The sequence below is a fragment of the Schistocerca americana genome, chromosome 9 (genome assembly GCF_021461395.2).
Source record: "Schistocerca americana isolate TAMUIC-IGC-003095 chromosome 9, iqSchAmer2.1, whole genome shotgun sequence".
Taxonomy (NCBI): Eukaryota; Metazoa; Arthropoda; class Insecta; order Orthoptera; family Acrididae; genus Schistocerca; species Schistocerca americana.
The window spans coordinates 85345432-85358486 of NC_060127.1; the positions used below are offsets into that span (position 1 = coordinate 85345432).

Consider the following 13055-nt stretch of genomic DNA (forward strand, 5'->3'; position numbering starts at 1 on the left):
TTATGCACAGTTCAAAGTAAATAAAGTGACGGAAGCAGGACAGCAACGGGTGTTACCGTATTGTCGCACACTACTGGTCTTTAAATTGCTACACCAGGACGAAATGCAGATGATAAAAGGGTATTCAATGGACAAATATATTATACTAGAACTGACATGTGATTACATTTTCACGCAATTTGGGTGCATAGATCCTGAGAAATCAGTACCCAGAACAACCACCTCTGTCCGTAATAACGGCCTTGATACGCCTGGGCATTGAGTTAAACAGGTGGTGGTGGTGGTTAGTGTTTAACGTCCCGTCGACAACGACGTCATTAGAGACGGAGCGCAAGCTCGGGTTAGGGAAGGATTGGGAAGGAAATCGGCCGTGCCCTTTCAAAGGAACCATCCCGGCATTTGCCTGAAACGATTTAGGGAAATCACAGAAAACCTAAGTCAGGATGGCTGGAGACGGGATTGAACCGTCGTCCTCCAGAATGCGAGTCGAGTGTGCTAACCACTGCGCCACCTCGCTCGGTGAGTTTAACAGAGCTTGGATGGCGTGTACAGGTACAGCTGCCCATGCACCTTCAACACGATACCAGAGTAGTGACTGGCGTATTGTGACGAGCCAGTTGCTCGGCCACCATTGACCAGACGTTTTCAACTGGTGAGAGATCTCGAGAATCTGCTGGCCAGGGCAGCAGTCGATCATTTTCTGTATCCAGAAAGTCCCGTACAGGACCTGTAACATGCGGTCGTGCATTATCCTGCTAAAATGTGGGGTTTCGGAGGTATCGAATGAAGGGTAGAGTCACGGCTCGTAACACGTCTGAAATGTAGCGTTCACTGTTCAAAGTGCCGTCAATGCGAACAACAGGTGACCCAGACGTGTAACAAATGGCACCCCATACCATCACGCCGGGTGATACGCCAGTATGGCGAAGACGAATACACGCTTCCAATGTGCGTTCACTTCGATGTCACCAAACACGGATGCGACCATCATGATGCTGTAAACAGAACCTGGATTCATCGAAAAAATGACGTTTTGCCAATCGTGCACCCAGGTTCGTCGTTGAGTACACCGTCGCAGGCGCTCCTGTCTATGGTGCAGCGTCAAGGGTAACCGCAGCCGTGGTCTCCAAGCTGATAGTCCATGCTGCTGCAAACGTCGTCGAACTGTTCGTGCAGATGGTGGTTGTTTTCCAAACGCCCCAATCTGTTGACTCAGGGATCGAGACGTGGCTGCACGATCCGTTACAGCCATGCGGATAAGATGCCTCTCATCTCGATTGCTAGTGATAAGAGGCCGTTGGGACCCAGCACGGCGTTCCATATTACCCTCCTGAACCCACCGATCCCATATTCTGCTAACAGTCATTGGATCTCGACCAACGCGGGCAGCAATGTAGCGATACGATAAACCTCAATCGCGAGAGGCTACAATCCGACCTTTATCAAAGTCGGAAACGTGATGGTACGCATTTCTCCTCCTCACACGAGGCATCACAACAACGTTTCACCAGGCAACGCCGGTCAACTGCTGTTTGTGTATGAGAAATCGGTTGGAAACTTTCCTCATGTCAGCACGTTGTAGGTGTCGCCACCGGCACCAACCTTGTGTGAATTCTCCTAAAAGCTAATCATTTTCATATCACAGCATCTTCTTTCTGTCGGTTAAATTTCGCGTCTGTGACACGTCATCTTCGTGGTGTAGCAATTTTAATGGCCAGTAGTGTACCTGATGTAATGGTGCACACATTGATGCAGATGGCTCCATGAACTGTCCAAAGTCTGAGAGGTGAGGTTTATAGCAAGTGCTATGTTCACAGAGGTAACAGCCTCACATATTACGCTGATCTCTGTGAGTATTACTTGCAATGTAAACCACTGAGAAAAGACTTATCCTACGGAATAGAGAATAAATGTTCAACATACTGATTCCGTCCAAGAGTAGTGCCCATTCATTAAACTTCATTGTTAATGCTGAACCATACAGTGGAGAGGTAATACACTGATTTACAATGACACTGTCTCGATTATATTTAGTTATATTAAAAATACACTCCTGGAAATTGAAATAAGAACACCGTGAATTCATTGTCCCAGGAAGGGGAAACTTTATTGACACAATTCTGGGGTCAGATACATCACATGATCACACTGACAGAACCACAGGCACATAGACACAGGCAACAGAGCATGCACAATGTCGGCACTAGTACAGTGTATATCCACCTTTCGCAGCAATGCAGGCTGCTATTCTCCCGTGGAGACGATCGTAGAGATGCTGGATGTAGTCCTGTGGAACGGCTTGCCATGCTATTTCCACCTGGCTCCTCAGTTGGACCAGCGTTCGTGCTGGACGTGCAGACCGCGTGAGACGACGCTTCATCCAGTCCCAAACATGCTCAATGGGGGACAGATCCGGAGATCTTGCTGGCCAGGGTAGTTGACTTACACCTTCTAGAGCACGTTGGGTGGCACGGGATACATGCGGACGTGCATTGTCCTGTTGGAACAGCAAGTTCCCTTGCCGGTCTAGGAATGGTAGAACGATGGGTTCGATGACGGTTTGGATGTACCGTGCAGTATTCAGTGTCCCCTCGACGATCACCAGTGGTGTACGGCCAGTGTAGGAGATCGCTCCCCACACCATGATGCCGGGTGTTGGCCCTGTGTGCCTCGGTCGTATGCAGTCCTGATTGTGGCGCTCACCTGCACGGCGCCAAACACGCATACGACCATCATTGGCACCAAGGCAGAAGCGACTCTCATCGCTGAAGACGACACGTCTCCATTCGTCCCTCCATTCACGCCTGTCGCGACACCACTGGAGGCGGGCTGCACGATGTTGGGGCGTGAGCGGAAGACGGCCTAACGGTGTGCGGGACCGTAGCCCAGCTTCATGGAGACGGTTGCGAATGGTCCTCGCCGATACCCCAGGAGCAACAGTGTCCCTAATTTGCTGGGAAGTGGCGGTGCGGTCCCCTACGGCACTGCGTAGGATCCTACGGTCTTGGCGTGCATCCGTGCGTCGCTGCGGTCCGGTCCCAGGTCGACGGGCACGTGCACCTTCCCCCGACCCCTGGCGACAACATCGATGTACTGTGGAGACCTCACGCCCCACGTGTTGAGCAATTCGGCGGTACGTCCACCCGGCCTCCCGCATGCCCACTATACGCCCTCGCTCAAAGTCCGTCGACTGCACATACGGTTCACGTCCACGCTGTCCCGGCATGCTACCAGTGTTAAAGGCTGCGATGGAGCTCCGTATGCCACGGCAAACTGGCTGACACTGACGGCGGCGGTGCACAAATGCTGCGCAGCTAGCGCCATATGACGGCCAACACCGCGGTTCCTGGTGTGTCCGCTGTGCCGTGCGTGTGATCATTGCTTGTACAGCCCTCTCGCAGTGTCCGGAGCAAGTATGGTGGGTCTGACACACCGGTGTCAATGTGTTCTTTTTTCCATTTCCAGGAGTGTATAACTGAAGCACTGAATGTGCAAATGTAACGATGTAAAAGTTGTTCTCCTGCATGGTTTTGTTTGTATGCAGTAGAGTCAATGTTGTCGTCATCTTCATTGGGCGTCAGCCACTCTGCGACTGCACTCTCTTCAGTCAGTCGATAACACAAATTTTCCGAATGTGTGCTTCCAGGAGGTCGATAGCGCATTTTATGCTGCACTTTGTGTATCCTGTTGCATGGTGGTGCAAGTGCAACTGGTTTGTCTGCACACCCGTGCAGCATTTTTTTCTACATGGAATTATTCTCAGATCTCGCATCTGTGCACTGTCTATTCTGCGCTTATCATTTTCGTAAAGCACACTAGGTTCACTGCGATACAAAGACCCAGTTTTGATATTACGTTGTGAGACCTAATTTTATTTCATTTCTCATTCGTTTGCAATTTTTGATAATGTGCGATTTTATTTATTAAACTTGATTATGTTATTCTCTATGTATGTCCGCTTTGTAACTTGCGGTATATGGCTACCCAAATATAACTACTACTTCTGTAAATTAATTTTTTTTATTGCAGCTTTTACTCTTGAATGATTTTTTCCCAGTAAGAGCCAATTTTCTTTATTTTAGTTTCTGCGATTTTCATATTGCTCTTTTGGAAGTATGCATGTGCATCTTTGTAACTCACCTTCGCTTTTAGCCATTAATACATGGTCATCTGCAAATTATCATGCTTCAAGCATTTTGTTTTTGTCATTTTTTGCATCAGGTTGCTTTATTTCTTGTCATTTCTAATTCGCTGGTCGATAGTGGTAAAACAAGAGTATTGAAACACACCATACTACTTTAAGTCTGTGATTAATTTCTGCACTTTCTACAATTATATTTTTACAGAACATGATTTAAATCTTAGCACCGTAAATCAGAGTGGAAAGTACCTTTTGTGGAAACCCTTGAGATCACTTCAATCAGTAGGACTCTCCGTTGCAAGATTATGGCCCAGTACGTCGGTGTTACAATTATAGCAATAATCTAAAACTCGAAATTTTTCAAAAGAAACTATGTATCATTATGTCAAAATTGAAGTGATGCTGTTACGCTGTGTGTATAGGTAACGCACTGTGCCATAAAACATTTCACAAAAGAATGCGTCAAAATGGGGTAGAATTGATCGAAACTGAATAGAAAGAGAAACGGGCCAGTATTAATCTCAGAAAGAGGACTAAGAAAGCAACTGCTGCCACGGGATAAACCAAGACCAAGCAAACAATGAGGCAGATGATTGATGACCAGAAATAACATTAAAGAATTGTCAAAGGCACATCGCTACTAAAGACCGTTGAAACTCTTAGAATTACAAAACGGAAATGGGTTTTAATAAAGTGACTGAATTGATTTTATTTGCTCTCTGAACATCGTGTACAGGGTAAAAAACGAAAACCTTGGTTTGTTTACTTTCGCAAAGCATGTAGAACGTGTTACCTTTGGCTAAGTGGGTGAAGTGCGGTAAAATTAACGTCATTAGAAAACGTTCGTTCAGTTCGTCAGAATACTGTGTGCACCAACAATCAACCAACGGACAATGATAAGTCTAAGACTCCCACACTATTGCAGACAATCACACAAGAGAATCTTACAAACATACAGTCATTTGACCATCGGACACTCCAGTATGAACGATATAGTTACATGCATATCTGGCGAAGAGAAACAACTCAAAGATTTGAATGCAAATAAATCACCAGGTCCGGATGGAACCCCAGTTTGATTTTATAAATAGTACTCTACGGTATTGGTCCCTTACTTAGTTTGCATTTATCGTGAATCTCTCGCTGAGCAGTAAGTCCCAAGCGGCTGAGAAAAGGCGCAGGTGACTACAAATATAAGAAGGGTTAAAAGAACGGATTCGCAAAATTACGTATCAGTATCCCAAACTTCTGTTTGCTGCAGAATCCTTGAACAAATTTTCAGTTCGAATATAACAAGCTTTCTTGAGGCTCAGGAGATTATGTCCACGAATCAGCGTGGTTTTATTGGGAGAATTTAAGGAAAGAGTGCTTCACCTGTAAAGGAGACCGCATATACACAGTGTTGCAAAAAGGTACGGCCAAACTTTCGGGAAACATTCCTCACACACAAATAAAGAAAAGATGTTATGTGGACATGTGTCTGGAAACGCTTGATTGCCATGTTAGAACTCATTTTACTTTCGTCAGTATGTACTGTACTTCCTCGATTCACCGCCAGTTGGCTCAATTGAAGGAAGGTAATGTTGACTTCGGTGCTTGTGTTGACATGCGACTCATTGCTCTACAGTACTAGCATCAAGCACATCAGTACGTAGCATCAACAGGTTAGTGTTCATCACGAACGTGGTTTTGCAGTCAGTGCAATGTTTACAAATGCGGAGTCGGCAGATGCCCATTTGATGTATGGATTAGCACGGGGCAATACCCGTGGCGCGGTACGTTTGTACCGAGACAGATTTCCAGAACGAAAGTGTCCCGACAGGAAGACGTTCGAAGCAATTGGTCGGCGTCTTAGGGAGCACGGAACATTCCAGCCTATGACCCGCGACTGGGGAAGACCTACAACGACGAGGGCATCTGCAATGGATGAGGCAATTCTTCGTGCAGTTGACGATAACCCTAATGTCTGCGTCAGAGAAGTTGCTGCTGTACAAGGTAACGTTGACCACGTCACTGTATGGAGAGTGCTACGGGAGAACCAGTTGTTTCCGTACCATGTACACTGTGGGCAGGCCCTATCAGCAGCTGATTGGCCTCCACGGGTACACTTCTGCGAATGGTTCATCCAGCAATGTGTCAATCCTCATTTCAGTGCAAATGTTCTCTTTACGGATGAGGTTTCATTCCAACGTGATCAAATTGTAAATTTACACAATCAATATGTGTGGGCTGATGAGAATCCGTACGCAATTGTGCAATCACGTCATCAACACAGATTTTCTGTGAACGTTTGGGCAGGCATTGTTGATGATGTCTTGACTGGGCCCCATGTTCTTCCACCTACGCTCAATGGAGCACGTCATCATGATTTCATACGGGATACTCTACCTGTGCTGCTAGAACACGTGCCTTTACAAGTACGACACAGCATGTGGTTCATGCACGAAGGAGCTCCTGCACATTTCAGTCGAAGTGTTCGTACGCTTCTCAACAACAGATTCGGTGACCGATGGATTGGTAGGGGCGGACCAATTCCATGGCCTCCACGCTCTCCTGACCTCAACCCTTTTGACTTTCATTTATGGGGGCATTTGAAAGCTCTTGTCTACGCAACCCCGGTACCAAATGTAGAAACTCTTCGTGCTCGTATTGTGGACGGCTGTGATCCCCCTGCGGGTCCGGGGGTTAGAATAGGCCCGAGGTATTCCTGCCTGTCGTAAGAGGCGACTAAAAGGAGTCCATCCCCCTCAAGGGGGTAGTTAGCGCCTGCGTCCGGAGACGGACGGTTCCACGACCTATATTTGTGGTCTTTTTGGTTTTTCACTTCTCGTTTCTTCCTTCCTTTGGTTGGTTCCTTTCTTTGTTCTTCTCCATCTCACTGTCTTCCTTACTCTTCTCCTTGCCTTCTTCTCCTTGCCTTCTCTGGTCTCCGCTTCGGCGTTTGAGTCAGTCTGTCCTCTCTCTCTTCTTTTTCCTCTTCTTCCTTCCTCCCTGTGCGCGCCTGAAGGCCGATCCACGCGTTCGCACGCGTAGCCGGTGACGGGGTAACACCTAATTCCCCGCCCTGGGTAGACAAGTAAGGCACGCACGTACCCTCTGGTAAAGGCCAGGCCCAGGGAGGGGTGATTGCCTGAGCTGATACCTTCTGACCATGCCGATTGGTCCCTCCGTCTGTTTCTCGGGAGGTGTGACCTGAGGTGTAAACATTCACCTAAGGCGGGAGTGCCCTCTGAGAGGGTCCCCATAAGGAACGAGCGCGCCATCGGAGACGCTGGCAATCATGGGGGATTCCTCCGCAATGGATTTCTCTTCTTCTCTCTCGACTTCTGCCCACAAACGGAAACATGACCAGCCACCAGTGACAAAAGTACTACCGCCTGCCCCCACAGTTCCTCGTCGTTTCTCGATCTGAGGACGGAAAGGACTTTTCCTCTGTCAACCCTTTCGTTATCCAGAAGGGCGTAATGCCATAGCCGGTACTGTTAAGTCTTGTACAAGGTTGCGTAATGGTACCTTGTTACTAGAAACTGAGAGCGCCTTTCGGGCACAAAAACTGCTTCGAGCCACACTCCTGTACACGTTCCCTGTCCGGATGGAGGCTCATCGAACTTTGAATTCGTCTCGTGGTGTGGTCTATACTAGATCCCTCGACGGATTGACTGACGAGGAGATTCAGTCTTTCCTCGCTGAGCAGGGCGTGACGGCTGTCCATAGGGTCATGGAAAAGGTCAACAATGACCTTGTACCGACCCGGACACTTTTCTTGACCTTTGATAGTGTTAAGCTGCCATCGCGCATCAAAGCGGGCTACGAGGTTATTTCTGTTCGCCCCTATGTCCCGACACCTACGCGCTGCTACCAGTGTCAGCGTTTTAATCACACTCGCCAGCGTTGTTCCAATGCGGCTAAATGTGTCACTTTTAGCAAGGGATGCCCATGAGGGTGACTGTCCACCTCCGTCTCCTCGTTGTGTGATCTGTCAGGGTGACCATGCAGCGTCCTCCTGCGACTGTCCCATCTATAAGGAAGAACGCTGTATCCAAGAAATTCGGGTCAAAGAGAAAGTGTCCACCTCGGCTACTCGCAAGCTATTTGCTAGTAGGAAGCCCACGCTGCTCCCAGCGGGGAAATACAGTACTGTCCTCGCTTCCCCTCGGACTACCAGGGAGGTGGCAACCCAGACATGCGATCTGACCTTCAGCACCACGGTCGTCCGTTCGGCCAGTGCTAAGATCGCGCGGTCGACGTCTCCTTCTCCTCCCATCACCCCACAGACACGAGCCCCTTCATCATCTTCTGTTAAGACGATGACCCAGAAGTCAGATGCACGGGCCTTCAAGAAGGAACCGTCCCGTGCAGATTTCCTACGTACCTCGACCTCCCAGCCATCGACCAGTACTTCCACCAAACGACCTTCCAAGAAGGCTCGTAGGAAGCACAGTTCTCCTTCTCTGCCACGGCGCATTTCTTTTCCTGCGCCACACAGCGGTTGCCGCCCCAGGCCGTCATCCGTTTCGCCTGGCCGCACCGCTGGTAGCCGAACATCTGGCCGTCCACCGGCGGAGGAAGCTCCTCCTCCCGGCCATCTTCACGAGATGTCCGATGAACCTATAGAACCAATGGACGATGACTGTCCGCCTACTGATAGCGGCGGCGGTGCTCGCTCGAAGCCAGGCCCTCAGCGGCCTTCGAGGTGACCCCTTCTTTCATCTTCCTTTTCTTCTTACGATGGCACTTATTCACTGGAATATTCGCAGCATTCGCTCCAACCGAGAGGACTTGAAGTTGCTGCTCCGCTTGCACCGTCCGCTCGTCGTAGCGCTCCAGGAAACGAAGCTACGCCCATGCGATGAAATTGCCTTGGCACACTACACCTCTGTGCGTTTTGACCTACCCCCTGTGGTAGGTATTCCGGCTCATGGAGGGGTTATGTTGCTGGTCCGGTATGATATTTACTACGATCCCATCACATTGCACACCGGCCTGCAGGCAGTTGCCGTCCGAATTACTCTCCCCACTTTTACATTCTCCATTTGTACCGTTTACACTCCATCGTCGTCTGCCGTTACCAGGGCAGACATGATGCAAATTATTGCTCAGCTACCTACACCATTTTTGTTAACTGGAGACTTCAGTGCCCACCATCCCCTTTGGGGCTCTCCAGCATCCTGCCCGAGGGGCTCCCTGTTAGCAGATCTTTTCAACCAGCTCAATTTTGTCTGCCTCAATACTGGCGCCCCTACTTTTCTTTCGGACACATCTCACTCCTATTCCCATTTAGACCTCTCTATATGTACTACCCAACTTGCACGCCGGTTTGAGTGGTATGCACTTTCTGATGCATATTCGAGCGACCACTTGCCGTGTGTTATCTGTCTCCTGCAGCATACCCCCTCTCCGTGCTCATCTAGTTGGACCATCTCCAAAGCAGACTGGGGGCTCTTCTCTTCCAGGGCGACCTTTGAGGATCAAACCTTCACAAGCTGCGATCGTCAGGTCGCACACCTCACGGATTCTCACTACTGCTGAATATTCCATCCCTCACCCTACTTCTTCTCCACGTCGCGTACCGGTCCCCTGGTGGACCGCAGCATGTAGAGACGCTTTACGTGCTCGTCGACGTGCTTTACGCACCTTTAAACGCCACCCTACAGTGGCGAATTGTATCAATTATAAACGATTACGTGCACAGTATCGTCGTATTATTAAAGAAAGCAAGAAAGCCAGCTGGGCTGCTTTCACAAGCACCTTCAACAGTTTTACTCCTTCGTCTGTTGTCTGGGGTAGCCTGCGCCGGCTATCTGGCACTAAGGTCCACTCACCAGTTTCTGGCTTGACGGTCGCGAATGCCGTCCTTGTGGCCCCTGAGGATGTCTCCAATGCCTTCGGCCGCTTTTTCGCAGAGGTTTCGAGCTCCGCTCATTACCACCCTGCCTTCCTCCCCCGCAAACAGGCAGAGGAGGCTATGCCACCTAACTTCCGCTCCTCGAATCGTGAAAGTTATAATGCCCCATTCACCGTACGGGAACTCGAAAACGCACTTGCCCGGTCACGGTCCTCCGCTCCAGGGCCTGATTCTATTCATATTCAGATACTGAAGAACCTTTCTCCTGCGGGTAAAGGTTTTCTTCTTCGTACTTACAATCGCATCTGGATTGAGGGACATGTTCCCGCGTGCTGGCGCGAGTCTACTGTTGTCCCGATTCCTAAGCCGGGGAAGGACAAGCACTTGCCCTCCAGTTATCGACCCATCTCGCTTACCAGCTGTGTCTGTAAAGTGATGGAGCGAATGGTTAACTCTCGTTTGGGTTGGCTGCTCGAGTCTCGTCGCCTACTTACCAATGTACAATGTGGATTTCGTAGGCGCCGCTCTGCTGTTGACCATCTGGTTACCTTGTCGACCTTCATTATGAATAACTTCTTGCGGAAGCGCCCGACCGCGGCTGTGTTCTTTGATTTGGAGAAGGCTTACGACACCTGTTGGAGGGCGGGCATTCTCCGCACCATGCATACATGGGGCCTTCGCGGTCGCCGCCCTCTTTTTATTCGTTCCTTTTTAATGGATCGACAGGGTACGTGTGGGTTCTGTCCTGTCACACCTTCCGCCAGGAGAATGGGGTGCCACAGGGCTCAGTTTTGAGCGTCGCTCTCTTCGCCATAGCGATCAATCCAATAATGGATTGCCTCCCAGCTGATGTATCAGGCTCCCTTTTCGTGGACGATTTTACCATCTATTGCAGCGCGCAGCGTACATGTTTCCTGGAGCGCTGTCTTCAGCGTTCTCTTGACCGTCTTTACTCCTGGAGTGTCGCCAATGGCTTCCGTTTTTCTGCCGAGAAGACGGTCTGTATTAACTTCTGGCGCTACAAAGAGTTTCTCCCACCGTCCTTACGACTCGGTCCCGTTGCTCTCCCATTCGTGGAGACAACAAAATTTTTAGGTCTTACATTTGACAGAAAACTTAGCTGGTCTCCACATGTGTCATATTTGGCTGCCCGTTGTACCCGTTCTCTAAATGTCCTCCGTGTTCTCAGTGGTATGTCGTGGGGAGCGGATCGAACCGTCCTACTTCGTCTATATCGGTCGATCGTCCGCTCCAAGCTGGATTATGGGAGCTTCGTATACTCCTCTGCACGGCCATCCATCTTACGCCGCCTCAACTCCATACAACATCGGGGTTTACGACTTGCGATCGGAGCGTTTTATACTAGTCCCGTCGAGTGTCTTCATGCTGACGCTGGTCTTATCGTTCCTTTTTTGACGACTCTCTTGACCGTCAATACGGGTTGTATGTCTCTGCCCTGCTACCCCCTGGAGTTCGCTTTCGTCGCCTCCTTCAACACCTTAATTTTTCACTCCCTGCAACCTTTCGAGTGGGCGAGAGCCACACGCCACCTTGGCTCCAGGCTCAGGTTCGCGTTCACCTTGACCTCAGCTCGCTCCCAAAGGAGGTTACCCCCGGTCCGGTCTACCACTCCCGTTTTGTCGAACTTCGTTCGAAGTTCATTAATATGACCTTCATTTATACAGCAGGCTCTAAGACCAATGACAGGGTCGGGTGTTCTTTTATTGTCGGGGCACAAAGTTTCAAATACCGGCTCCATGGCCATTGTTCGGTCTTCACAGCTGAGCTCTTTGCCCTCTACCAGGCTGTTCTTTACATCTTCCGCCACCGACATTCTGCTTATGTCATCTGCTCCGATTCCCTGAGTGCCATCCAGAGCCTCAGTGATCTGTATCCGGTTCACCCTTTCGTGCACCGGATCCAACGCTCTCTTCAGCATCTGGTGGACGACGGTTCTCCGGTTACCTTTATGTGGGTTGCTGGCCATGTCGGTATCCCTGGGAACGAAGCTGCAGATGCCGCGGCCAAGGCTGCGGTCCTCCAGCCTCGGACAGCTTCTTGTTGTGTCCCATCGTCAGATTGTAGTAGGGTCATTTGTCGGCGCATTTTATCGCTGTGGCATGCCGATTGGGCTGCCCTTACAGACAACAAGCTTCGGGCCTTGAAACCTCTTCCTGCGGCTTGGACGTCCTCCTCCCGCCCTTCTCGGCGGGAGGAAGTCGTTTTGGCCCGGTTACGAATTGGACACTGCCGGTTCAGCCATCGCCATCTGCTGACGGCTGCGCCGGCGCCGTTCTGCCCATGTGGGCAATTGCTGACGGTCCGCCACATTTTAACGTCCTGTCCGGATTTTAACACACTGCGTCTTGATCTTGGCCTGCCCTGTACTCTAGATGCCATTTTAGCGGATGACCCATGAGCAGCTGCTCGCGTTATTCGTTTTATCAACTTGACAAACCTCTCTAAGGACAATTGATTATGCTGTTTTTTTTTTAACCCTATGCCTGTCAGTCTGTCTTTTATCGTGTTTTCCCTTTTAGCTGCTGTTTTAAACTTGTGCCTCGCGGTGCATTCCTAACGTAGTCTGGGCGCTAATGACCATTGAAGTTGTGCGCCCTAAAACCACAAGAAAAACGGCTGTGATACAATATGCTATTCTCCAGGGCTGCATCAGCGCATCAGGGATTCCATGCGACGGAGGGTGGATGCATGTATCCTCGCTAACGGAGGACATTTTGAACATTTCCTGTAACAAAGTGTTTGAAGTCACACTGGTACGTTCTGTTGCTGTGTGTTTCCATCCCATGATTAATGTGATTTGAAGAAAAGTAATAAAATGAGCTCTAACATGGAAAGTAAGCATTTCCGGACACATGTCCACATAACATATTTTCTTTCTTTGTGTGTGAGGAATGTTTCCTGAAAGTTTGGCCGTACCTTTTTGTAACACCTTGTAGACGCTGTTGCGGCCTATTCTTGAGTTCCGCTCGAGTGTTTGGGATCCATACGAGGTCGGATTGAGGGAATATATCGAAGCAGTTCAGGAGCGGGCTGCTAGATTTGTCGCCG

General features: G+C 49.6%; 1 protein-coding gene across 1 annotated transcript in view; it reads right to left on the reverse strand.

The window, feature by feature from the left end:
* LOC124551290 overlaps nt 1–13055 on the reverse strand; it is a 69265-nt gene that overhangs the window by 2731 nt on the left and 53479 nt on the right. The window lies entirely within an intron of this gene.